General features: G+C 33.6%; 1 long non-coding RNA gene across 1 annotated transcript; it reads right to left on the bottom strand.

Moving 5' to 3' along the window:
• Window positions 1-26,200, bottom strand: LOC131383697 (uncharacterized). The gene is made up of 3 exons (XR_009213932.1): window positions 26,077-26,200; window positions 16,484-16,584; window positions 1-182 (listed from the first exon to the last, which is right to left on the bottom strand). It is a non-coding gene; the product is annotated as an uncharacterized LOC131383697 (long non-coding RNA).
• Window positions 26,201-27,059: the final 859 nt, after the last annotated feature.

Here is a 27,059-nt window from a genome sequence, read left to right on the forward strand (position 1 = left end):
TGATAACGAAGGTGACATTGATTGAAGCAGTAAGAAATATATTGGAGATGTTTCTGAGCTAGGCTGTTTGGTGCTCAGGCTGAAATTAATCTTCTTTCCCCCATATTGACAACCGGGGACGCTTGTCCATCTAGTAAGATCCCATGTGATTCTGTGGCTCTAGATATATGGCAAATCCAGAGCTGAGAGCAGACATAAAAGGTTAATTAGAAGCAGATATTCTAGTTTGAATAAGGGGAGTCAAGTCATGAGGAAATGGGGTATGGGTGAGGCAAAGAGGAAATAAGAATCAACGTCACCAAATGAGGCAAAGAGTATGAGTATAATGGAAACAAAGAGCAAAGTATTAGACTGCTTCTGCGGAATTTGTATTTGTACTTGCTTGTAAGTGTGGAATATACTTCCAGTTTGAAATTGAGGGCTCCAGCTTATAAAGATACTATATTGTTAAGACTTGAAGACATGAAGGCATGCCTACCACAGTGCCTGGTATATGGTAATTAATAGCAAATATTTAATACATATTTACAGATGAGGTATTACTTAACAAAATATTTGAAAGAGAATATACAAAGAAGACAGAAGTTTTGGTTATAACTAGAAAAAAGATAAAAACTATTAACCAATATATTCTAATATGCTGATATTTAGTTTGTTTTTTCTTTCTTTTTAAAAATTATTTTGTAAAATTTTTATTGAGAATTTTTATTATTGCTAATTTGGTTTTTAATTTCAATGCATTTTCTTTTTACAGTTTATTTTTTTATTTTTTTTTCCTTTTTGCATGGCTTTTTTAAATTTTAAGTTCTAGGGTACATGTGCACATGGAAAATGATTAGTAAGAAGTACACAGGAGAAAAAGGCATAAAGAACCATATTCTCATTCTGGAGAAAAAAATACAAAACTACATATAGTTTAAGTAATATTTTTTAAAATATGAATGTTAAAGCAATACAATGGAAATTCTTTTTATGTAAATGGAAATACCCGGTTGTTTATATTTTACAATTTTGCTAATTGCAACAATATTTTCAGAGAATATATGACCTAGCCTTATTGCACATGACCAAAATGACTAAAGTGTCCTGTGAAACAAAAACTAGCATAACTAAAATTACAGTATGCATTTATAAGATTTCCATTTATTCTCAGCTTACAAATATTATGTTTAAAGATCTAGTTTCTTTTTTTTTTTTTTTTTGAGGTGGAGTCTCGCTCTGTCTTCCAGGCTGGAGTGCTGGAGTGCAGTGGCGTGATCTCGGCTCACTGTAAGCTCTGCCTCCCAGGTTCACACCATTCTCCTGCCTCAGTCTCCCGAGTAGCTGGGACTACAGGCGCCCGCCACCACACCCGGCTAATTTTTTTATATTTTTAGTGGAGACAGGGTTTTACTGCGTTAGCCACGATGGTCTTGATCTCCTGACCTCGTGATCCACCCACCTCAGCCTCCCAAAGTGCTGGGATTACAGGCGTGAGCCACCATGCCCAGCCAAGATCTATTTTCTATGAGTTAATTTTTTTCCAAAGAACTAGTCTATTACAATTTATATTTCTTTAGATAGATTATGTGTTTTTTGGCAACATATATTTGTGTATTATTTAAGTGGAGCTCTTATTTTTAAAAAATATAAATTAAAGTATTCATGAATTGATTTGTATATTATAGATTCAGTTTTTCAAAGCAGCAGTGGAGCTGTGTGTTAATGTATACTTATAATTGAAATGGTACATACTGGTACAACTTAAGCTTTCCAGTATAAAATTTTCCTCCAGCTTTAATATGAAGTATAATTTTAAAAAAAAATTGAATATATTTAAGGTGTACAACATGGTTTTGATATATATGTACATACACATTATGATGTGATTACCACAATCAAATTGACATATCCATCAACTCATATAGATACTGTTTTTGTATGTTTGTAGTGAAAACACTTAGCAAATTTCAAGTATATATGATTATTAACTATAGTTACCATGTTATACAGTTGATTTCCAGAACTTATTCATTTTATAACTGAATGTTTATACCCCTTCACCAAACCCCCTTAATTTTCTTTCTTGCTTTCTTTCTTTTCTTTTCTTTCTTTCGATGGAGTTTCACTCTTGTTGCCCAGGCTGGAGTGCAATGGCGTGATCTCGGCTCACTGCAACCTCTGCCTCCTGGGTTCAAGTGATTCTCCTGCCTCAGCCTCCCAAGTAGCTGGGATTACAGGCAGCTGCCACCATGCCTGGCTAATTTTTTGTATTTTTAGTAGAGACAGGGTTTCACCATGTTGGCCAGGCTGGTCTCGAACTCTAGGCCTCAAGTGATCCACCCACCTCGGCCTCCCAAAGTGCTGGGATTGTAAGTGTGAGCCACCATGCCTGATCAACCCCCCTAATTTTCATTACTCCCTGCTCCGCACAACTTCAAGCCATCACCTTTCTGTTCTCTTTTACAAGTTAGATTTCTTTTGATTCCACATATAAGTGAGATCATGCAGTATTTGTGGTTCTATGCCTGGCTCATTCTGCTAAGCATAATGTTCTCTAGATTCATACATGTTATTGAAAATGGCTAGATTTCATCCTATTTTAAAGCTGAATAATCTTTCAATATGTGATATAGTTTGTATATTTGCCCAAACCTCATGTTGAAATGTAATCCTCAGCATTGGAAGTGGGGCCTCATGGGAGGTGACTGGATCATGGGGGTAGATTTCCCATGCATGGTTTAGCATGCCTTTGGTGCTGTCCTCACAATTGTGAATGAAGATGTTTAAATGTGTGTGGCACCTTCCTCTCTCTCTCTTTGTCCCACCTGCTCCCGTTTTGCCCTTCCCCATGAGGCTTCCTGAAGCTGAGTAGGTGCCAGTGCCATACTTGTACAGTCTGCAGAACTGTGGCCAAATTGAACCTCTTTTCTTTATAAATTACCCAATCTCATGTATTTCTTTATAGCAATGCAAGTATGTCCTAATACATTTCTGTGTGTACACGTAACACATTTTCTTTACTCATCTATCATCAGATACTTAGGTTATTTCCATATTTTGACTAATGTAAATAATTATGCAGTGAACATAGGAGTGCAGACATCTCTTTGAGATACTGATTTTAATTCCTTTTGTATATATACCTAGAAAAGAAATTAGTAGGTGATATGTTGCTTCTATTTTTATTTTTTTGAGAAATCTCCATAATGTTTCTCATAATGGCTATACTAATTACATTTCCACAAACAGAGTATAATTGATCTCATTTCTTTCTTCTTTTCTGTAAAAGTAAAGAAAATTGGCATATATTTTACAAGAATACCAAAAAATGAAGGCTCAAATCACAAAAATCAGGAAGAAAAAGGGGCCATTACAACTGACACCACAGAAACTCAATGGATCATAGGAGACTATTATGAACAATTATACACCAACAAATTGAATAACCTAGAAAAAATGGACAAATTGCTAGAAACATACAACCTACTAAGGCTAATTCATGAATAAATATAAAACTTGAACATACTAATAATGAGTAAGGTGACTGAATTATTAATCAAATATATCTCAACAGAGTCCAGACTACATGGCTTCACTGGTGAATTCCAGCAAACATTTAAATAATAATAGCAGCCCTTCTCAAACTCTTCCAAAAATTGAAGAGGGAACACCACTGAACTCATTCTATGAGGCCAGTATGACACTGATACTAAAGCCAGGCAAGGACATCACAAGAAAAGAAAATTAGAGGCCAATATACTTGATAAACATAGATGCAAAAATTCTCAACAAAATACTAGCATAGAAAATCAACACATTTAAAAAATTAGAAACCATGCTTAAATGGAATGTATCTCTGGGATGCAACAATAATTTAACATATGCAAATCTAAAAATGTGATGTATTAGATTAACAGAATGAAGGACAAATCATATGATCATCTCAATAGATGCAGAAAAAGCATTTGATGAAATTCAACATACTTTCATAATTTTTCTCAACAACTTAGGTATAGAAGAAATGTACCTCAATATAATAGACTATATTTGACAAACCCACAGCTAATATACTCAATGAAAAGTTGAAATATTTTCCTCTAAATCACAACAAGACAAGGATGCCCACTCTCATCACTTCTTTTCAATATGATACTGGAAGTCCTAGCCAGAACAGTTAGGCAAGAGAAAAACAAAGGCATCCGAATTAGAAAGGAAAAAGTTAAATTGTCTCTGCTTTCAGAAGACATAATCTTATACACAAATAACCCTAAAACTACATCAAAAAACTGTTGGAACTAAAACAAACTCAGTAAATTTCAAACATAAAATCAATATACAAAACCCATAGTTTATTTATACTAACAAAAAGCTAGCTGAAAAATCAAAACAATACCATTTATAATAGCTATAAAATTAAAATAAAACTATTTAGGAATAAATTTAACCAAGAAGATGAAAACTATAAAGCTGAAAACTATAAAATACTGATGAAAGAGATTGAAGAAGACACAAATAAATGAAGAGATAGTCTATGATCAATGGATCAGAAAAATTAATGTTGTTTAAATGTCTGTGCTGCCCAAAGCAATCTGGAGACTTAACCTCCTATTAAAGTTCCAGTGAGATTCTTCACAGAAATAAAAATAAAATTATAAAATTCACAAGGAAACACAAAAGACTCTGAATAGCCAAAGCAATCTTGAGCAAAGTGAACAAAGCCAGAGGCATCATGCTACCTGACTTCAAAACATACCACAAAGCTACAGTTATCAGAAAGCCATAAGAATACCAAAAATGGTTATAATTTTTGACTACCCACTGTGAAACAGACACTGTACAATATTCTAAATTTCAGCCTAATTTATTGCTCACAAAAACTCAATATAGAATATATTAATGTTCTCATTTTTCACCAGAGACCTGCAAGTTATAGAAGTCTTTCTGGTATTCATTATTTAACATATATAAGATTTTTCCACATACATGTATATTCAATCCTTTTACTATTTTGATGTTGTTTTAAACAATTTTTATGTGCAGAGTTCTTATAAAATACAATATCAATCTGTTTAAACAATGAAAACAATTTGTTAAGAAAAAAACGGATGGTAATCAAAACAGCATAATACTGGCATAAAAACAAACATATAGACCAATGGAACAGAATAGAGAGCTCAGAAATAAATCTATGCATTTATGGGCTGTTTATTTTCAACAAAGTTGACAAGAACACACAATGGGGAAAAGATAGTCTCCTCAACAAATGGCATTGTTAAAACTGGATACCCACATGCAGAAGAATAAAATTGGTCTCTTATCTCCCTGCTAATTATAACAAAAAAAGTCTCAAAATGGATTAAAGATTTAAATGTAAGACCTGAAACTGTCAAACTCCTAGCAGAAAAACATAAAGAAAAATCTCCGACACTGGTCTTGGTAAAGAGATTATGAATAGGACTTCAAAAACACAGACAACAAATGCAAAAATAAGTAGAACTATATATCAAACTAAAAATTCCTACACAGCAGAGGAATCAATCAACAAAGTGAAATGAAACCTGTGAAACTGGGGAATGGATCTGCAAACCATACATCCAATAGGGGCCAATACCACCTTAGAAATATTTATTAGGAAGACTATTATGTCCTTAAAATTGAGTTTTTGAAATATTGTTTACTATTATATCTTCATCTGTGCATGAAAAATAATAGGTGATAGAATATTCAACAAATGTATAAGAAAGATGAGATTATTAATCAACTTGTAAAACTAATGCTAATATACAAACTTGTTTATTTATTCATTCATCCATTAATGGAAACGAGGAAACAGCACTATCAATAAGAAATGTTTTGTGGGAAGTTGTGTACTATGGTAGATGCTATTAACAAAATATATTATAAAAAGTGCTTTATATAATTGAAGGGAACTCAAAGAAATTAGCAAATATATTGTATTCTGGATATCAATATTGTTTTAATAGATCTGAAAAACTGCCAGGAATGGGCTCCATTGCCTGCATTGTTGATGGGGGATATATTTGAGTGAAAAAATGGGTCAGAATATTTTTGGTACTATATTTCAAATGGGATTATTAAAGTAAATAGAAGTTATCAAAGCGTATGTGTGTTGTCTGCACACATACAATTGTACACGTATATGATGTACACATATACATGTGTAATTGTACGTATATACATCAATACGATGACATTGACTAAATTTGTAAGGAACTACTTATATCTCTGCATATTTGATATTTCAAAATGACTGCTAAAGAGCAGCTTAAAATATAGATGACCATATATAGCCATAGATTATTTCCTGAGAAAATTAATCAGATGTTTCAGATATCACGAGTATTATCTCATGTAAAATTCTGTTTATGAAATATTTGATATGACATCATAAAATAGTATTTTCAAAATTGACTTATGATATTTGAGAAGAACAATTTCATACATTAAAAAGGGCTCAAAATTCCTAAAGAGTAATGACACATGTCATTGAATGGGATGTGAAAATTTCCAAAGAGAAAATTCTATAGGATTTGGTGTGAGTTGTAATCATCTTTAACATTAGATTAAAATCTAAAAAGAAAGGCAAACTGCATGTTTGTGGAACACGTGAATTATAGTATACTGGTAGGTGGACAAAAGACTGTAATAAACAAAGAAATAAATTACCTACAGAGGTGATAAATGTAGTAAGAAACAAGAAAATGAAATTCAGCTTGAAAATATTAGACTAATATGTCAGAGAGATAATCATTCCAAACAGAAATATTCAAGAGTTTTGAAAAAGATTACCATTCAGTAGCTTTATAGAAAAATCAGTAAACAGAGAAGAGAATTCTGTATTTGTGTGTTTTTAGATTTAATCTTAAACAAACAAAAAACCTACGTCTATTCACCTTCTATTCTGGAGCATTCTAGATCCATAATGGATCATTAATAAATCTGTGCTTATTGACAAACATATTAGCAAGAATTAGAAGCTCAGGACCTCAGGCTTATAAGAGTCAGAATAGATATATTAGAAGGAAGGGCTTCTAAATATGTAATTTTCCTACTTAGTAACCATGTTTTCATCTGCTTCTTTCCCTGCAGAGAATTACATTCCCACACCTTGTAATGTTCAAATGTAACAAAATAAAGTATGCACCTGAAGTTCTAATACATTTATTTATAAGTGATGTTTCTATTCTTGATGAAAACATTTTAAACATTTTAGACAAATCTTTTGTCATTTATCACAGAGGTCCTTCCCCCACCTATCTTCATATTTCATATTTTATAGCTAATTTCCCACATAGCAGGAGAATAAACATAAAGTGAACAACTAAAATACACAGAATATCCTCAAGCCACATTTTAATCAGTAGTAAATTTCCTTCTATACTGTTTTATGTAGATTACTGTTAGTAATACATTTGAAGGGGGTTGATTATAATCTCTCTTAAAGGCTGGTTAATGAAATTATTAAGATATTCTTATTATTTAAAACTTGATCAGTTTGAATTACTCTGGTTTATATATTAGAGCTTTTTCAGAGCTCTGGGGATTCGAGATCTCAAGGATTTTTCAGAGATTTGAACACAGCCTTCTTGACTCTCCATTTTAGCATTACTCAAATGGCTTCATGGAATACCTACTTTTATGTGTGTGTGTATGTGTGTTTGTGAGTGTATGTGTAGATATCCATAATACACACATTTGGATATATTTATTTCTAAAATGTATCTCTCAAATGGTTCTATGATCCTAATATTTATAGAAGTGGTATCATAACAAAATGGAGGAGGAGAGATTAAGCCAGGTTATTTATAATACAACTTACCATAGCCTTGTTATTGCTAATGTACATTGTGTGTCTTTAAATTTTATTGTGAATTCCACTTTTTCTCAAACGTATTAGACTCAAACATGTCTTTAAAAATAAACTTTTAAACAAATTGAATCAAAAGCTGTAAACAGAAAGGTGCACGACTCATAAATGATCAGCTCACTTAATTTTCACAAAATGAACACTCTTACAAACAGAATTACATTGACCAAGACACGAGGCATGATGAATAATTTTGAAGCCTTTTTCATGTCCACTTTTACTCATGGCCCTCTCTACTATCCTGACAGGTAACATCGTAAAGTTATTTTTCCAAGTTTTAATGTTATAAAAAGACATTATATAGAATATACTCTTTTGTACTGATTTACTTTCCAAATATAAAGAACAAATATAAGGTGAACAACTGACATCCATGGACTATCCAGAATACTTAATTACATTTTTGTTTTGAGAAATTATAGGTTCATATGCAATTGTGAGAAACAGTACAGAGAAATTACATATACCCTTAACTCAGTTTCCACAAATGATAAAATTTTGCATAACTATAGTACAATATTACAGCAGGGATATTGGCATTGGCATAATCCACTGACCTTATTCGGATTTCACATTTTACATGCACTTTATGTGTGTGTTTGTATGTATTTAGTTCTATGCAATTGTATCACTGTGATGGTTAATACTGAGTGTCAATTGATTGAAGGATACAAAGTATTGATCCTGGGTGTGTGTGTGAGGGTGTTGGCAAAGGAGGTTAACATTTGAGTCAGTGGGCTGGGACAGCAGACCCACCCTTAGACTGAGTGGGCACAATCTAATCAGCTGCCAGAGCAGCTAGAATATAAGCAGTTCAGAAAAATGTGAAAAGAGAGATACCAGCCTAGCCTCCAAGACTACATGTTTCTCCTGTGCTGGATGCTTCCTGCCCTTGAACACGGGACTCCAAGTTCTTCAGTTTTGGAACATGGACTGGCTCTCCTTTCTCCTCAGCCTGCAGACGGCCTGTTGTGGGACCTTGTGATTATGTGAATTAGTACTTAATAAACTCTTAGCTGGGCGTGATGGTGTGTGCCTGTAATACCAGCTACTTGGGAGGCTGAGGCAGGAGAATCACTTGAACCTGGGAGGTAGAGGTTTCAGTATGCCAAGGTCGCGCCATTGCTCTTCAGCCTAGATAACAAGTGAAACTCCATCTAAAAAATAAAACAAAAACAAAACAAAAAAAACCTTAATAAACTCATACACACACACACGCATACACACACACACACACACACACTCCATTAGTTCTGTCCCTCTAGAGAACCCTAATGCAATCACATTTTTGTTTTTATGTAATTGTCACCATAGTTAAGATATAAAACAGTTCCAACTTCACAAGGATCTTCCTGCTTTGATATCCCTTTGATGGCTGCATCCACCTGCACAGCATTCTCTCCTACCATCCCACCCCTATCTTTAGCCCCCGAGAACTACTAATTTATTTGCTGTTTCCACAATTTTGTCACTTCAAGAATGTTAAATAAATATAATCAAATAGTATGGCACTTTTAAAACTTGCTTATTTCACTAAGTATATTTGCCTTGAGCTTCATCCTAGTTATTTCATATATTTATAATATGTTCCTTTGTATTGCTAAGTAGTATTCCATGGTATGGATGTAGCACAGTGTTTAAAAATTCACCATTGAAGGACATTGGAGGTGTTTTCAATGTTGAGTTATTATGAATAGTGGTGCTCTGAACATTCATATATATGTTTTCGTATAAACATAAGTTTTTATTTCTCTGGGATTATTGACTAGAAATGTAATTTCTGGCTGATATGTAAATATATGCTTAATATTTTTCAAGAAATTGCCAATCTATTTTCAAGAGTGTCTGTACTATTTTACATTCCCACCATCAGTGTATGAGTAATTCTGTTTCTCTGCATCCCTGCTGTCATTTGGTGTTTTCACAATTTTTTTTTAATTTTGCCATTGTGATAGGTATCTCATTCATTGTGCTTTTATTTCTTCAGTGGCTAATAGTGTCAAAAATAATTTCGGGTACTTGTTTGCCATCTATATACTTAAGTAAAAGGTCTATGTCTTTTGCCCATTTTTTTACTTGGTTTATTTCTTAATGTTGTGTTATAGGAGTTATTTATTTTGAGACATAGTTCTTTATATAATCTAGATATACAAATTTTTTGTGAGATATATATTTTGCCAATATTTTTTTCTCAGTATGTAGCTTGATTGTCATTTTTTTCACAGATTCTTCACAAAGCAAAAGTTATTTTTATTTTGGCGAGGTATAATTAATTTATAATTTTGCCATTTATGGACCATGCCTTTAGTATCAAGGCTAATAACTCTTTGTCTTGTCTAGCCTTACAATTTTTTACATTTTTTTAATAGAATGATTTATATTCCTTTGGGTATATACCCAATAATGGGATTGCTGGGTCAAATGGCATTTCTGATTCTAAATACTTGAGGAATTGCCCCACTGTCTTCCACAATGGTTGAACTAATTTACATTCCCACTAACAGTGTAAAAACATTCCTATTTCTCCACAGCCTCACTAGCATCTGCTGTTTCTTGACTTTTTTAATCATTGCCATTTTGACTGGCATTAGATAGTATCTCATTGCTGTTTTGATATGCATTTATCTAATGATCAGTGACATTGAGCTTTTTTTTCATATGTTTGTTGGCCACATAAATGTCTTCTTTTGAGAAGTGTCTGTTCATGTCTTTTGCCCAATTTTTGATATTTTTTTTGGTAAATTTGTTTAAATTCCATGTAAATTCTAGATATTAGACATTTGTCAGATGTGTAGATTGCAAAAATCTTCTCCCATTCTGTAAGTTGCCTGTTATGTCTGATGATACTTTCTTTTTTTTTTTCTTTTATTATTATACTTCAGGTTTTAGGGTACATGTGCACAATGTGCAAGTTTGTTACATATGTATCCATGTGCCATGTTGGTTTGCTGCACCCATTAACTCATCATTTAGCATTAGGTATATCTCCTAATGCTATCCCTCCCCCCTACCCCCACCCCACAACAGTCCCCGGAGTGTGATGTTCCCCTTCCTGTGTCCATGAGTTCTCATTGTTCAGTTCCCACCTATGAATGAGAACATGTGGCGTTTGGTTTTTTGTCCTTGTGATAGTTTACTGAGAATGATGGTTTCCAGTTTCATCCATGTCCCTACAAAGGACATGAACTCATCACTTTTTATGGCTGCATAGTATTCCATGGTGGATATGTGCCACATTTTCTTAATCCAGTCTATCGTTGTTGGACATTTGGGTTGGTTCCAAGTCTTTGCTATTGTGAATAGTGCCGCAATAAACATACGTGTGCATGTGTCTTTATAGCAGCATGATTTATAGTCCTTTGGGTATATACCCAGTAATGGGATGGCTGGGTCAAATGGTATTTCTAGTTCGAGATCCCTGAGGAATCGCCACACTGACTTCCACAATGGTTAAACTAGTTTACAGTCCCACCAACAGTGTAAAAGTGTTCCTATTTCTCCACATCCTCTCCAGCACCTGTTGTTTCCTGACTTTTTAATGATGGCCATTCTAACTGGTGTGACATGGTATCTCTGTGGTTTTGATTTGCATTTCTCTGATGGCCAGTGATGATGAGCATTTTTTCATGTGTTTTTTGGCTGCATAAATGTCTTCTTTTGAGAAGTGTCTGTTCATGTCCTTTGCCCACTTTTTGATGGGGTTGTTTCTTTTGCTGTGCAGTAGCTCCTTAGTTTAATTAGATCGCATTTGTCAATTTTAGCTTTTGTTGCAATTGCTTTTGGTGATTTAATCATAAAATCTTTGCTCATACCTATGTCCTGAATAGTATTTCCTATATTTTCTCCTAGCGTTTTTATGGTTTTGGGTTTTACATTTAAGTCTTTAATTAATCTTCGGTTAATTATTGTATAAGGTGTAAGGAAGGGGTCCAGTTTTAGTTTTCTGAATGTTAGTCCTACATTTTGTCGTGTATACCAAACACACACACACACACAACCAAAAAGTGATGGTTTTTTAATAGAACGTGTATAAAACCTATTGCTCAATTTTGATAGAATATGCATCTTTACTATGTTAACTTTTTCAATCCATACATATGATATGTCTCTCCATTTATTTAGGTCTTTCAAAAAATTATTTCATCAGCATTTTCAAATTGTCAGCATATAGGTACTATATTTATTTTTGAAGTTTTTAATCTCAGTGTATTATTTTCTGTAGAACAATTACAAATGGTATTGTGTTTATAATTTCTGTTTCCAAAGGTTCATTATTAGTTTAGGTAAATTGAAATTTGATTTGTCTGTTGATTTTTATGCTGTGACCTGGAATAATTCATTTTTTTTTTTCTGATAGGGCTTTTTGTGGCCGGGGTGGGGCAGGGTGGGGTGGATTGAAGGGTAAGCTTCCTTGGCATTTTCCATGTTTATTATCACGCTATCTACAAATAAGGACAGTTTATTTCTTTTTTTTCTGTGTATCTTATATTTCCTTTATTTATTGTGCTGGCTAGATGTTTCTGTACTATACTTAATAAAAGTGATAAGAACAGGCATTCCTTAACAGTCTTACAGAAAATGCGTACAGTCTCTCACTGTGAAGTGTGATACTAGCTGTAGGTTCTTTGTATGTGTTCTTTATCAAGTTGAGGTATTTATTCTGTTATTAAGTTGGTGAGAATTTTAGCAGGAATAGAATTTAGATTTTCTAGGCCAATTAGTATGATCAAATAATTTTTCTTCTTTAGTTGGCTGATATAGTAGATTACACTGAATAATTTTTGAATAGCAAACCAGTATTGCATACCAGAAATAAGTACAACTTGGCCATGGTGTGTAAATATTTTTATACATTGGTAGATTCCTCTTGATCATATTTATTTTGTTGAAAATTTTTGTGTCTAAGTTCATGAGAGACATTGGTCATTTCCTTTTTTTTTTTCTTTTGAGACCGAGTCTCACTCTTTCTTTCACCAGGCTGCAGTGCAGTGGTGTGATCTCGGCTCACTGAAACCTCTGCCCTCTGGGTTGAAACAATTCTCCAGCTTCAGCCTCCTGAGTAGCTGGGACTGCAGGTGCGCACCACTATGCCCAGCTAATTTTTGTATTTTTAGTAATTTTGTATTTTTGTATTTTTAGTAGTAGTTGGCCAGGATGGTCTCGATCTGTTGACCTCATGATCTACCTGCCTCAGCCTCCCAAAGTGTGGGATTACAGGCATGAGCCAACACACCCAGCTGGTCATTTCTTTTTGTATACTTATTTGTTCAGTTTTTGTATGAGAGTACTACTGGCTTCACATGACCTGTAAAGGACATAGCATAATTTATCCATTCTAAGAATTATAGACATTTGTATGTTTGACAGCTTTTAACTACTACAAAAAAGGTGCTCTATACTTTGGCAAATATATAAATAAATTTCTATTGGAAATAATTCCCAGGGTAAAATTGCTGAATTATAGGTAATATGCACGCTTAGCTTAAATAGATATTACCAAAATTTTAGCTAAACTGGTCATAACAATTTACCAGTATTGAAAATGGCTAGGTGCTGTGACTCACACCTGTAATCCCAGCACTTTGGGAGAGGCAGGTGGATCACCTAAGGTTAGGACTTTGAGACCAACCTGACCAACATGGTGAAACCCCATCTCTACTAAAAATACAAAAATTAGCTGGGTGTGGTGGTGGGCACCTGTAATCCCAGTTACTTGGGAGGCTGAAGCAACAGAATTGCTTGAACCCAGGAGGTAGAGGTTGCAGTGAGCCAAGATCGTGCCATTGCACTCCAGCCTGAGTGACAGAGCAAGACTCTGTCTCCAAAAAAAAAAAAAAAGAAATAAAATGAATGACACTTTCTACATATTTCCCAGTAGTTAATATTAACTATCTTTTTCATGTTAGTCATACTAGTGGGGTTTCAGTGGCATAATATGTTGGATTGGAAGGAATTCATGCATACACACATAGAGAGATGTATACTGGATAAGAGTCTTTTGTCAAATGTATATATTACAAATGCTTTCTACCCATATTTTAGTCTTTAAAAATTCTATAAATGCTACATTTATATGAACACGGTTTTCTTAATTTTAATAAATTCCAATTTATAAATTTATATTGCATAAATATTTTTGTGTGAACTTATGAAATCTTGGTCTATGCAAGGCAATGGTTCTTTTACATTTTTTTCCTTCGATGTTTTATAATTTTATTCCATATCCCGTTTCCAAAGAAATATTTTCTCAGACAAAATAGTTTGAGAAATGTTACTTCAAATTACTGAATTCCTTCTATCTAATATGTATGTATTCTTACCTTACTAATTCTTCCAAGACAGAGGGATTTATGAGTTTCTCTATTCCTTCACTTAGCATTGCTTCAGATGACTACAGTATCTGAATAGTTCTCTTCATAGTAAACCAATACCTATGCAGAGAGTAATCCCAGAGCTTCAGGGAATGATTCCAATTTAATATATTAATTGAATCAGAATTTTGGTTCAGTTTACTCCCCATCTTGGACTGTTTCTTTTCAGAGATATAAATATAAATATATTTATTACATATATATATATATTTGCTTCCTGTGATTTTGCCCTAAATTTAGACCAGATTGTCACATATGAAAGCAGTTACAAATAATTAATATGCATGCACTCAAAGCTGTAAGACATAGCTACATACAAGCTACAAAAGCTCTTGCAGTGGGTCTCCAGCCTCTGGATACAGGCCCTGCCTCGAGCTTCTCTTCTCTCCTCTGTCATGAACTACCACACAATAAAATCAATTATCATAAAATAGCACAGTACATGTTTTCCTATAAGTAAAACTGATTTGTAGACACATATGGGAAAAATGAGACCTTCTGGATTTTAAAAAAGAGGCAGACAAACAATATTTGCATATTTTGGTGATTAAATTTACTATACATAAAACAGTTGAGTTTTGTATGTTGAGTAAATATATTATTTGTAAAAAAATTGTAGGCTATGCAAACCTCTGATCATTATACACACATTGCTTCAGCTGTCTTATCAAAGGTATTTTTGATTTTACAAATATAATTTTGACTAAGTTTAAAGTAAGTTTGAAAAATGTATTTTTTATACCTGCATTCTATGAAAGTAATAAAACATAAGATTAATACATTAATCAGAAATATATTTTAGCTATTACAATTTAGTACTTGCAATAAATCTGAAAACAAGGCTAAACGCATTATAATTACTTTGATATATAACATAATGGGTTTGAAATAAATGCTAATTACAATATTAGTCATTATTGAACATTTGATAATACATAATAGCTCTGTGATGAATAGCAACAATATTTAAAAGCCACTGAATGATGCATATTTGCTGTCTCTACTTACTATTAATTGATGCTAGAAGTTTCTTATTTTGAAGAGTCACAGACTAATGGAATATGTTTCTATATTTTATATATGTTACTTTTTTTGCAAATAAAGCAGTATAAAATTCATTCAATTCAGTACAAATAATTGTAAGATTCTATGGTCCTTTATTGTTTTAAATGTATTTTTAGAGACCCACATACTTATCTATCTGAACAATTTCTTCTAGCTCAGATTAAAAAGACTTGTGTCTCTTCACAAGGATGGTGTATTAGTTCTCATGTTGCTAATTAAGACATACCCAAGATTGGGTAATCTATAAAAGGAAAAGGTTTAATTGATTCACACTGCAGCATGGCTGACCTTGCACCCTCTGAAGCAATGGCCTAAGCTGTACCTTGGCCTCTTTTAGCCATGGCTGGAGTGACTGGAACTCAGGTCACCAAGTCCTGAGCTGCACACACAGCAGGTGGGACCTGGACCCAGCCCAGGAAACCATTTTTTCCTCCTAGGCTTCTGGATCTATGATGGGAGAGCCTGCTGCAAAGGTCTCCGACATGTTCTGAGGACAATTTCCCCCATTCTCTTGGAGATTAGCAATTGGCTTCTGATTACTTATGCAAATTTCTGCAGTTGGCTTGAATTTCTCTCCAGAAAATGCGTTTTTCTTTTCTACTCCATCATGAGGCTGCACATTTTCCAACATTTTATGCTCTGTCACCTTTTGAATGCTTTACTGCTTAAAAACTTCTTCTTCCAGATACCCTAAATCATCTCTCAACTTAAAGTTCCACAGATCTCTAAGGCAGGAGCAAAATGCCACCAGTCTCTTTGCTAAAGCACAGTGAAGAATCACCTTCACTCCAGTTTCCAACAAGTTCCTCATCTCCATCTGAGACCACCTCAGCCTGGACTTCATTGTCCATATCACTGTCAGCATTTTGGTCAAAGCCATTCAGTAAGTCTCTAGAAAGTTCCAAACTTTCCCATATATTCCTGTCTTCTGAGCCCTCCCAGTCTCTAGGAAGTTCCAAATTTTCCCACATTTTCTTGTCATCATCTGTGTCCTCTAAACTGTTCCAACCTCTGCCTGTTCCCCAGTTCCAAATTAGCTTTTACATGTTCAGGTATCCTTATAGCAGCACCCCACTCTACCCATATCAGTTTACTGTATTTGTCCATTCTCGTGCTGCTAATAAAGACATACTCAAGACTGGGTAATTTATAAAGGAAAGAGTTTTAATTGACTCACAGTTTTGCATAGCTGGGGAGGTCTCAGGAAACTTATAAACATGGCAGAAGGTGAAGCAAGCACGTCCTTCTTCACATGATTGATGGCAGCAAGCAGAAGTGCTGAGTAAAAGAGGGAAAAGCCCCTTATAAAATCATCAGATCTCATGAGAACTCACTCACTATCATGAGAACAGCATGATAATTGCCCTCATGATTAAATTACCTCCCACTGTGTCTCTCTCATGACATGTGGTGATTATAGGAACTATAAATCAAGATGAGACTTGGGTGGGGACACAGCCAAACCATATCAGATTGTTAAAATTATGTTTCCTAATACTGAAAGATCTGTTATTTTTAAACTCAATTAAACTCAACTGTCTCACTTTTTATTGTTACAGGTTAAAATTTTTACAATATTTACTTTGTTTAGTATTAGTGTACATCAAGCATGAAACATGCTATATGAGACTCTGGGATGGATATACGTAGTGTAAAATTTATAAAAAAAATACTTAGCATAAAGTTTAATTAAGACATTACATTCTGTAGCAAAATAGAGGATGAGCTAAACAAAGTAAAATTGTTTGCCATAGGGGTATAATTTTAAATTCTATCCTTCTTCCACCATAAACACTTATGCAAAGCACCCATTTCTCCCATGCCCACCACATCATCAGCAAGCCTGGGATCTAAATGTGTCTTTAACAAGAACTATAAGAGAGTTTCCTAGGAATCTTTCAGTTACTCTATATATGTTAGAAAAGAACAATCCTAAATATACCCCTTACCTGAATTCTCCAAGTAACTGTAGTAACAAATGAGAAGGCTTAGATCAGTGGTAACAGAGAACACTTTGCAGAACAAATGATCTAATTGTTTAGAAAATCACTATAAAAGTTGCATGAACCACTTGTCTCCAACTTCTGCAACAAAGAGCAATTGCTATTTCTTTTTTGTCCCACCCAACAAAATATTGGAGGCCTTTATCTTTTTTCTCTCTCCCTTTCTACTATCTGAACACTTTCACCAATTATTTCCAAAAAAAAAAAAAAAATAGAATTGCTGAGACTTTTAATTCACTAACTTAGCCTCATAGCTTTTGCCAGAATTTTTTTTCATGTGTGCAGAGATTGCATTTGGCTATATATAGTGATCATAATGAATATATGATTGAAGGAATACTTAAATTTAGTAAAGAATAGTACTTAGAAAAATCTGACAATGGATTTATTTGCTGCTTGTTTCAATGCCACACTTTAATGGTCCATTTAAAAACAAATGCAATGCATTTGTTTGAACAGAATTTTATTATTTATGCCTTTGAGTATAGTTTAATTATGTCCTACAACAGATGATATTGCTATTATATTTTATTAATTTAGGAAGAAGCGTAATTCTCTTTTGTTTCAAAAGCTAAAAAGTTGTTGCAACTGTCATATTATTTATACAGATGGCCTAAGAAACATTTCAAGTTGTCCCCTAAGAAAAATGTTTTCTTATTCCTTTGAATTATTGAGAAAAGTTTCAATTATTTAAACATTTTTAGTACCCCCTGCTAAACCTCTGATTATTTCAGTTCCTTGGAATAAATAAAATGATAATCTACTCATTTAGAGTTAAGAGTTAACTACAGTGCATTCTCCAAGCAATCCATAAATACTGATTTAAGTTTTTACAATTTATTGACTAAAGTTGCACACTTTTTGCATAATTTATTGTTTGTAATAGGAGAAATAGACATATAAAACAAATGAAAATTAACTTAAATATCTGAGTTTTAATGCATGCATAAGCAGCACAGAGACAGCTTTGGAAGGAATTTAATAAGAAAGAAAGAGTTTATTGAGAGAATCTGATCAGCATTTTAGAAATAGTGTAGAGTGGTCAGAAGTTGCTAGGGCAGTGCAAAGGCAAAGCAATTTCTGTAGTTTCACCTTGAGGATGAAGTGAGTAACTCTGTCACTGGATAGGCTGAATGAAGCTTCCCTAAAAGGGCCTCCTCTGTCACATCCCATAACTTCCAAATAGAAAGAAGATTCAGCAAATTGTAAAATTGTGTGCCCTTATTTGTGGCTTCTGAGTTGGCAGGGCATTGTTTAGACATGTTACAACTCTGCAGCAAAATAAAAATTAGCATAGCTACAGCTCTATGCCACATAAGTTCTCCTTGTCATCCTATCACAAATGAAACCCCATTCTAGGGTGCCCTGATATCCCTTCTAACATAGAATGCACCCCAGAATCTAATAAAATTGATAAAATGGTACTTTACAAAATTGTTCTTGCTTAATCACTGCTTGTGTGCCAAGCACTGTCTCAAGTGCTTTATATTTATTGTCTCTTTAAACTTCATAACTCTTGGAGTTAAATGCTAGGAGCAAAGTGGGATTTAAAGATAGATCTGGTGCTGGAGAGGATGTGGAGAAATAGGAATGCTTTCACACTGTTGGTGCGAATGTAAATTAGTTCAACCATTGTGGAAGACAGTGTGGCAATTCCTCAAGGATCTAGAACCAAAATCACCATTGACCCAGCAATCCCATTACTGGGTATATACCCAAAGGATTATAAATTTTTCTACTCTAAAGACACAGGGACACATATGTTTATTGCAGCACTGTTCACAACAGCAAAGACTAGGAACCAACCCAAATGCCCATCAGTGATTGATAGAATGGATAAAGAAAATGTAGTATATATACACCATGTAATACTGTGCAGCCATAAAAAGGATGAGTTAATGTCCTTTGCAGGGACATGGATGAAGCTGGAAACCATCATTCTCAGCAAACTAATACTGGAACAGAAAACCAAACCCCGCATGTTCTCACTCATAAGCGGGAGTTGAACAATGAGAACACGTGGGCACAGGGAGGGGAACATCACACACTAGGGCCTGTTTGGGGGTGGGGGGCTAGGGGAGGGATAGCATTAGGAGAAATACTTAATGTAGATGATAGGCTGATGGGTGCAGCAAACCACCATGGCACATGTATACCTATGTAACAAACCTGCACGTTCTGCACATGTATCCCAGAGCTTAAAGTATAATAAATAAAATAAAGATAGATCTCCTTTATACTTTAAACTATTATTCCCAGTTCCCATATTTTGAGACAAATGAGATAGGGATAATTTATTTAAGTACCCTTTGGTATTTGTAGTAACAGTTGTTCTTGAAAGCAATACATATCAAAATAATCTGTAGGCATTGTAGAAAATTTAAAAAACACAGATTAGCATGAAGGAGAAACTAAACATTACCTGTAATCACACCTCCATGAGAGGTTTCATAACACATTCTGGTTTCATAGTAAAATCTTTTTGGTTCCTTTTTCTCTTTTTCACATAACACATATACAGCATAATACATAGCAGAAATTGTAACATATAAACCCCTTGAGCTTCTTATTATTATTACTACTATTATTATCATTATTATTTTGAGACAGTCTCGCTCTGTTTCCCAGGGTGGCGTGCAGTGGTGTGATCATGGCTCACTGCAGCCTCAACCGCTGGGGCTCAAGGGATCCTCCCACTTCAGCCACTCAAGTAGCTGGGACTAGAGGCATACCACACTCAGCTTTTTTTTTTTTTTTTTTTTTTGTAAAGAAGGGATTTCACTGTTTCCCATTCAGGTCTTGAACTCCTGACTTCAAGCTAACTGCCTGTGTAGGCCTTTAACCTATAAGACACTATTCATTCTTTCAGTAACTTGTCCTGTTACTGAAAATTTAAATAATAAGGAATACATAGAAAACAAACACCAATAGCAAAAGTGTAAATGATGAAACAGAAAAATTGTAAAAGTGCTACAGTCAGATCTTTAATTCTTTGATTCCTCCACAGGCAACCTCATATACTAGAACGAGCAGAAACATTGACTTAATAAATGAGTTCCAATTTTGATTCCATTGCTCGGTAACTAGCTGGTTGTGCTAAGTATCAGGTTGGTGCAAAAGTAATTGTGGTTTTTAGAGTTGAAAGTAATGGCAAAAACTGCAGTTACTTTCGCACCAAGCTAATAGCTAAGCGTATTACCTAGCCTCTCTGAGCTTCAGTTTTTACATGTCTTTGGATAGCTTACTAAAAACCATCTGAAATACTGAGACTGGCCACAAGGCAAATAAAGGGATTGGCATAGAATGTTTTGTATCGTAAAGAACAGAAATTGTGATTTTTAAAATAGTTCCTCATCCTCAAGAAAAACAAAAACTTTTCCCAGGAGTTATGTGAGTGGAGATAAAATAAAGGCACATTAAAAATACATTTTTTGTTGATATTGGGAACAAACTTAAAAGAAAAAATATAAAAATAAGGAAGAAAGAAAACATTGTTCCAATATAATTCAACATGAAAAAGTTAGTTTGTTTAATTTTTAAATATGTTACAGGAATTGCAGTCAGAAAATGATAAACTATTTAGACTCCATAGACAAAAACCCTGAAGTATAAATTTGTTTAGAGTATAAACACAGAATAAAATTTAGAGACAATTTACAAAATCTAATGAAGCCAAATAGAGTTGAGGCATAGAGTAGAAAAATAGTGAAATATTTCTAGTATCACAGACAAATGGAAAGCATGGTTGCTCTTAAGAAGAAAAAGAGAAAAACTTACCCATAGCAACCCAGATGTTTATCTCCTTTGACAAAAGTTGCTATATTGACATATTAGATGGGAAAAAAAATGAAAGACCACATTTCATTTCCTATGAACAAAAGAAAATACACGAATTTTTGATTTTCAGACTTTCTGACCCCCAAAAGGCATTGTTCTTTGAATTTTTATATCTTTATAATTTTAACCTTATCCAAGAAAAATATTTGTATGGCTTTAAAATGATGAAGCCCTTTCAAAGTAGTAGCCAATTTCTTATACAGTCAACTCCACTAACTACCTCAATATTGTAATGGCTTACATTTTTTACTTTGATTTAAAATGTAATTTCTTTTTAATGAAATCAAATGCCCTTGCACTGTTTTTCTTGTGCTGGTTTAGAGTTGGACCTTGTTTGTCTTAGCTATATCCATTATACATTTACCACGACGTTAGCCCAGACCCATTAAATCCATCTCACCACATAGTTTCATCTCATATGGAGATTATGGATTCTTGTTTTTTCAGCTTGATATTGGCTCCTGGTCATTATTTTTCCACCAGTGATTCATTCAGCCTACTTTTAAAACTTTGAGCGTATTTACTTAGGCAGAATGTAGTTAGTAGAGTAGTAAGAATGTAAAAATAAAATGCAAATAAAACTCAAATTCTATTTCAGAACTTCTAGAGATTTCACTGTAAGTAACATCCATTTCACAATGAACTAGTTTTTTGATAAAGTTTATGGAATAAACAAAACATTTTTAACTGTCAAATGACTTGATAGGCAGGCTTGACTTTGATATAGTAATGAATTTAATTTTACACAGTTAGTATTTTTCATTTTTTCACTCCAAAATGAAAAGTATGGATATTTCTTTTTTTTTTTTGAGATGAAGTCTCGCTCCGTCGCCCGGGCTGGAGTGCAGTGGCGCAATCTCGGCTCACTGCAAGCTCCGCCTCCCGGGTTCACACCATTCTCCTGCCTCAGCCTCTCCGAGTAGCTGGGACTACAGGCGCCCGCCACCACGCCCGGCTAATTTTTTTTTGTATTTTTAGTAGAGACGGGGTTTCACCGTGTTAGCCAGGATGGTCTCGATCTCCTGACCTCGTGATCCACCCGCCTCGGCCTCCCAAAGTGCTGGGATTACAAGCGTGAGCCACCGCGCCCGGCCAGGATATTTCAAACTATGTTTGTGACCCTCTACATTCTTACATTTATATTCTTCTTTATTGTACTTTTTGTGTAGATAACTCTTTCATAATCTAAGCAACAAGTATATAAGGTAAATTCTTTCTGTTTTAAAATGATGAAATTGAAGCACAAAAATTGTAAATGGCTTGGTAAAGTTCTTGTATCTATAATCAGCTGTTGTAAATCCAATCAGATTGCTCTAATTCTGGGTGTTGCTTATAACTCCAGTATTGTTCTTCTAGTTCTTTGAGGTCGACATTTTTCCTTGTCTTCTTTCTTGTGTCCTTCTCTTCTTCCCTTCTTCTACTTAGATTCATTCTGGACACTATGCTAGAAGGAAATATTATTTTCCTCAGTGTAGTTGAGCCAGTAATTTCGACTAGGACTCGAATATTTTGCATATAATCAGTGGTAGGACAGAAGGAAAGAACTTTAAGAAAACTCTGGAAATATAGAGCATTAAGCTCAATATGAGGTTTGACATATTGCGTAGCATATTCACATAAATATTTTCTCAGATTTTCTTTCTTTGAGGTATTTCTTCCACCCTAATTTTAACAAATTATGGCACTAATCATATAAAGTAAGCTATACTCTGTCTTACCTCAAATTTATTCTTAATCTATTAAGCTTGTTCTTCAGTTTAACATTTCACTAATGACTCTCTTTAAAAACAAATTGACTTAAATATTTTTTCTCAAAGACATATGTTATAAATAACATATGTTTATCTGAAAAGATAAATCAAACTCAGCAATACAATGAAAAGTATAAAAAACTATTACATTAAATCTTCAAAATATCAGAAATAAATAATCATTAATATGGAATTATCAAAATTTACTATCAACAGAAAGACCACAGAAGGAACATTATCTCTGACATTGATCCAGTATTGCAGAAAAAAAAAAAAACTCAAAAAATGAATGTTGTCCACTTAAAATAATAAATTAATGAAATGCTGAGGTTTAAAATATATGAGGAATTAGAACATATGACACCAATAGCACAAAATATAAAAAGGGAATAAGTGTGGTCACAGCATTATAATATCCAAATTCTAATATTGCATGGTTTAGACTCTAATATGCCAAGGAATATTAAGGAATACACTGCTATCAGATAAATAGAACAAAATATAACAATAAAATTATATTGATGTAAGCAGATGAAGTAAAATAAGGAGAATAATTATAAAAACAAAGGAATTATAGAATTGTAGATATAAACTGAAACTGATCACTAATCACATGGAATGTATATTGAGCATATTCTCCTGTTTAGAAAAAAACTATCGGACTCTGGATTAAAACAATAAAAATAGCATCATTAACAACTATTTAAAAACGACCGATATAGAGAGAACAGTTAAAAGTAAAAAGATTGAGGAATATATAAAATCATAAAACTAATTTACTTCTAACAACAGACAAAGATTTTAAATCATATGCATAACAAGACATAAAAAGGGCATTTCTTTATGAAATAAAGCATGGATTCTACAGGAAGATATAACAATCCTAAATGTATCTAAGTATCAAAATTTAGCTTTAAAGGGTATAAATTACAAAGTTGATAAAATGTGTACAAGAAATAAATCATATGAAAATATTTAACATACCTTTTAGTTACTGGTGAAAATATAGAGGAACTAAGGATATAGAAGACTGAAAACTTGTTTAACAAACTTTACATAATAGGCATATATAGACTTCCACACTCAATGACTACACATTATCCCTGCTTTTAAAATTACAAATAATAATCATAGACATCAACCACATATTGAAAAATAGAGAAAGCCTTAATACATTTCAAATGATTGGAATCATAAAGAGCATTTTCTCTAGCCTCGGTGGTATGAAGTGAAAAAATCAGTTAAAAAATTTTAACTTTAAATCCCCAACTGTTAGCAAGTTAAACAAAACATATCTAAATAACCCATGTTTTTTTAAAGATATCACAGTGGAAATTAGAAATTATTTTAAATGGAATGGAAATAAAATTGTGGCACATATAAGCGTGTAAGAATTAAGTAAGACATCACTTAGGGACAAATATATGTATATAGTTAATATATACCTTGCCTGTATATTTTATAAAAGAAAGGCTGAATATCATGTCTTTAAGCATTCATTTCAAGAGGCTAGAAGATAATGTGAAAAATTAAACTCAAATAGAATTAAAAGAAATATGGTAGAAATCAATGAATTAGAAAACAAGTATAGAATATGGAAATATCAATGAGGCCAAAAACTAGTTTATTAACACGCTAATAAATTTGATAAATCAATATCAAAATTTAAAAATGAAAATTATAAATTGCAAACATCAGAAATAAAAAAGTTTACTTCTATACCAATACTACAAATATGAATAATTTCTATGGCAGCTTTATGTAAAAACTTTTGAAAATTTTGATAGAAGTGAAACTTACCAATTCTGATCCAAGAATAAATAGAAAATGTGTAGAGCTTTATGTCTATTAAAGAAATTGAATCTGCAAGTGAAAATCTTCAAAAAGGATAGATTTAGCAATATCTTTTTCTATTCTAAGTAACGACTAACATCGATCTTACAAAACAATCTTTCAGGGGATAGTAAAAGGGCGTATCTCTCACTCTTCTTCATGGCAGCATAAGCTCTATACCAAAATCTGACAACAGCATTAAAAAGATACTAGATATAGGCCAATAAAAATCATAAACAGACATGGAAAAAATACAAAAAAACAGCATATCCAGTTGCTCAGTAATGTATAGAAAGTACTATAGATCACGGCTAAGTTTCATTTCAGGAATACAAAAGTGCTGTAATAATCAAAAAGCAAATAAACATAATTTATTATGTTAACAAAAGATAGATAAGCTCACACAAATAGATGCAGCAAAAGGATCTGACACATTTTAACACTCAGGATTTTTAAAAGTTATTAGCAAAATGGAAATGATAGAAAATTTATTTTCTTTTTTAAACATAGGAGTGACCAAATTTTTTATTTTTAATTACTTACTGAGGTATTACTGATATACAAAAAGCTTTACATATTTAAAATATACAACTTGATCAGCTTGGAGATAAACATGCTCCTATGAAACCAATACCAAAATCAATGTCATCAATATATCCATTACTTTTAAAAGTTTCATCTTGCCTTCTATATTTTTAACTCACTAATTTGTTTCTTTTTGTGATAACACGACATAGCGTCTAGCAAATGTTTAAGTCGATAATACCTTATATATTATTACTATAGGCACTATAGTGTATAGTAGCTCTCTAGGGTTTATTCATCTTACATAACTTAAACTTTGTACCCTTTGACTAATACCTCCCCATTTCTACCTTCATTCACTCTGCCTTTATGAGTTTGACTATTTTAGATTCTTATTACATGTGGGATCATGTAGTATTTGTCCTTCTGTATCTGGCTTACTTCACTTAACATAATGTCCTCCAGGTTCTTCCAGTTTTCATAGAAAATTGATTAATTATATTTTTACTGAGATGGAGTAAAGCTATAAAATAGAAATGAATAATACATAAAAACTGAAAATAATAAAAAGCAATATTTGCTCTGTAGTATAGTATAGAGATATACTCTAAAATTTTAGTAATGAAAATATGCTAATACTTTAAGAAGAGACGAATGGAATTAAGAACAGTTTAGACAGATTCATACTATAATATAATCTCATGTTATCCAAAGTAAATGCCTAGACTTTATAGAAGATAACATTTGAAAACTGGCTTTGTATATGCAGAAAAAGAAAACATATCATTCATTTATTCAATCTGCAAATATTTAAGGCGCACCTTACAAAAGCCAAGCTTCACTCTCTCTCCTGAGGGCTGGAGATATATCCATGGAACAACCAAAGTCTCAGGCATTATGGAATTTACAATCTAGTGGAAGAAAACAAATTAAAGAAATGAATATATGGTATGTTAGATGATGGCATGTACGATGCCCAAAAATAAAGTCTGTAAAGAGGCCAGGCAGTTGTGATAGCGATAATGGTAGCAGTGAGGCTGGATTGGGGGGGTGGCAATGTTAGTGAGGGTGATGTCATAGTGGAGGTTGTGCGCATGAAGATGGAAGTGCTTGGGCTGTTTATTGTGGGGTATTCCGTTTACCATTCTAGTGGTTGTCAGGGAAAACTATTAATGGAAATCTTTGAACACAGAACTCAAAAATGAATGAATGAAGAACAAAAGCAGTGAGAAGGCAGAGAGTAAAGTTGGTATAAAAGCCATGGAGTTAAGTTGTGTTTGGCATGCATTAGAACAGAGGAGACTAACGGGCCTAGAGTGCAGAGAACACAGGAGATAACGGTTTCTAAGATCCACTCAAACTCTTGGTTACCAGATAAATGAAACAACTTACCATGTAGACACACACACACACACACACACACAGAGAGAGAGAGAAAGCTTCTCTTCTGAGTCTCAGGTCTTTCTCTTTTGTTAAACATTTAACACTGTTTTTTGTTTTTTTTTTTTTTTGAGATGGAGTCTTGCTCTGTCGCCCAGGCTGGAGTGCAGTGGCGCAATCTCGGCTCACTGCAAGCTCCGCCCCCCGGGTTCACGCCATTCTCCTGCCTCAGCCTCTCCAACTAGCTGGGACTACAGGCGCCCGCCACCACGCCCGGCTAATTTTTTGTATTTTTAGTAGAGACGGGGTTTCACTGTGGTCTCGATCTCCTGACCTCGTGATCCGCCCGCCTCGGCCTCCCAAAGTGCTGGGATTACAAGCGTGAGCCATACTGTTTTAACATTTCACTCTTCCTGTGGTCTAT

The sequence above is a fragment of the Hylobates moloch genome, unplaced genomic scaffold (genome assembly GCF_009828535.3).
Source record: "Hylobates moloch isolate HMO894 unplaced genomic scaffold, HMol_V3 SCAFFOLD_6, whole genome shotgun sequence".
Taxonomy (NCBI): Eukaryota; Metazoa; Chordata; class Mammalia; order Primates; family Hylobatidae; genus Hylobates; species Hylobates moloch.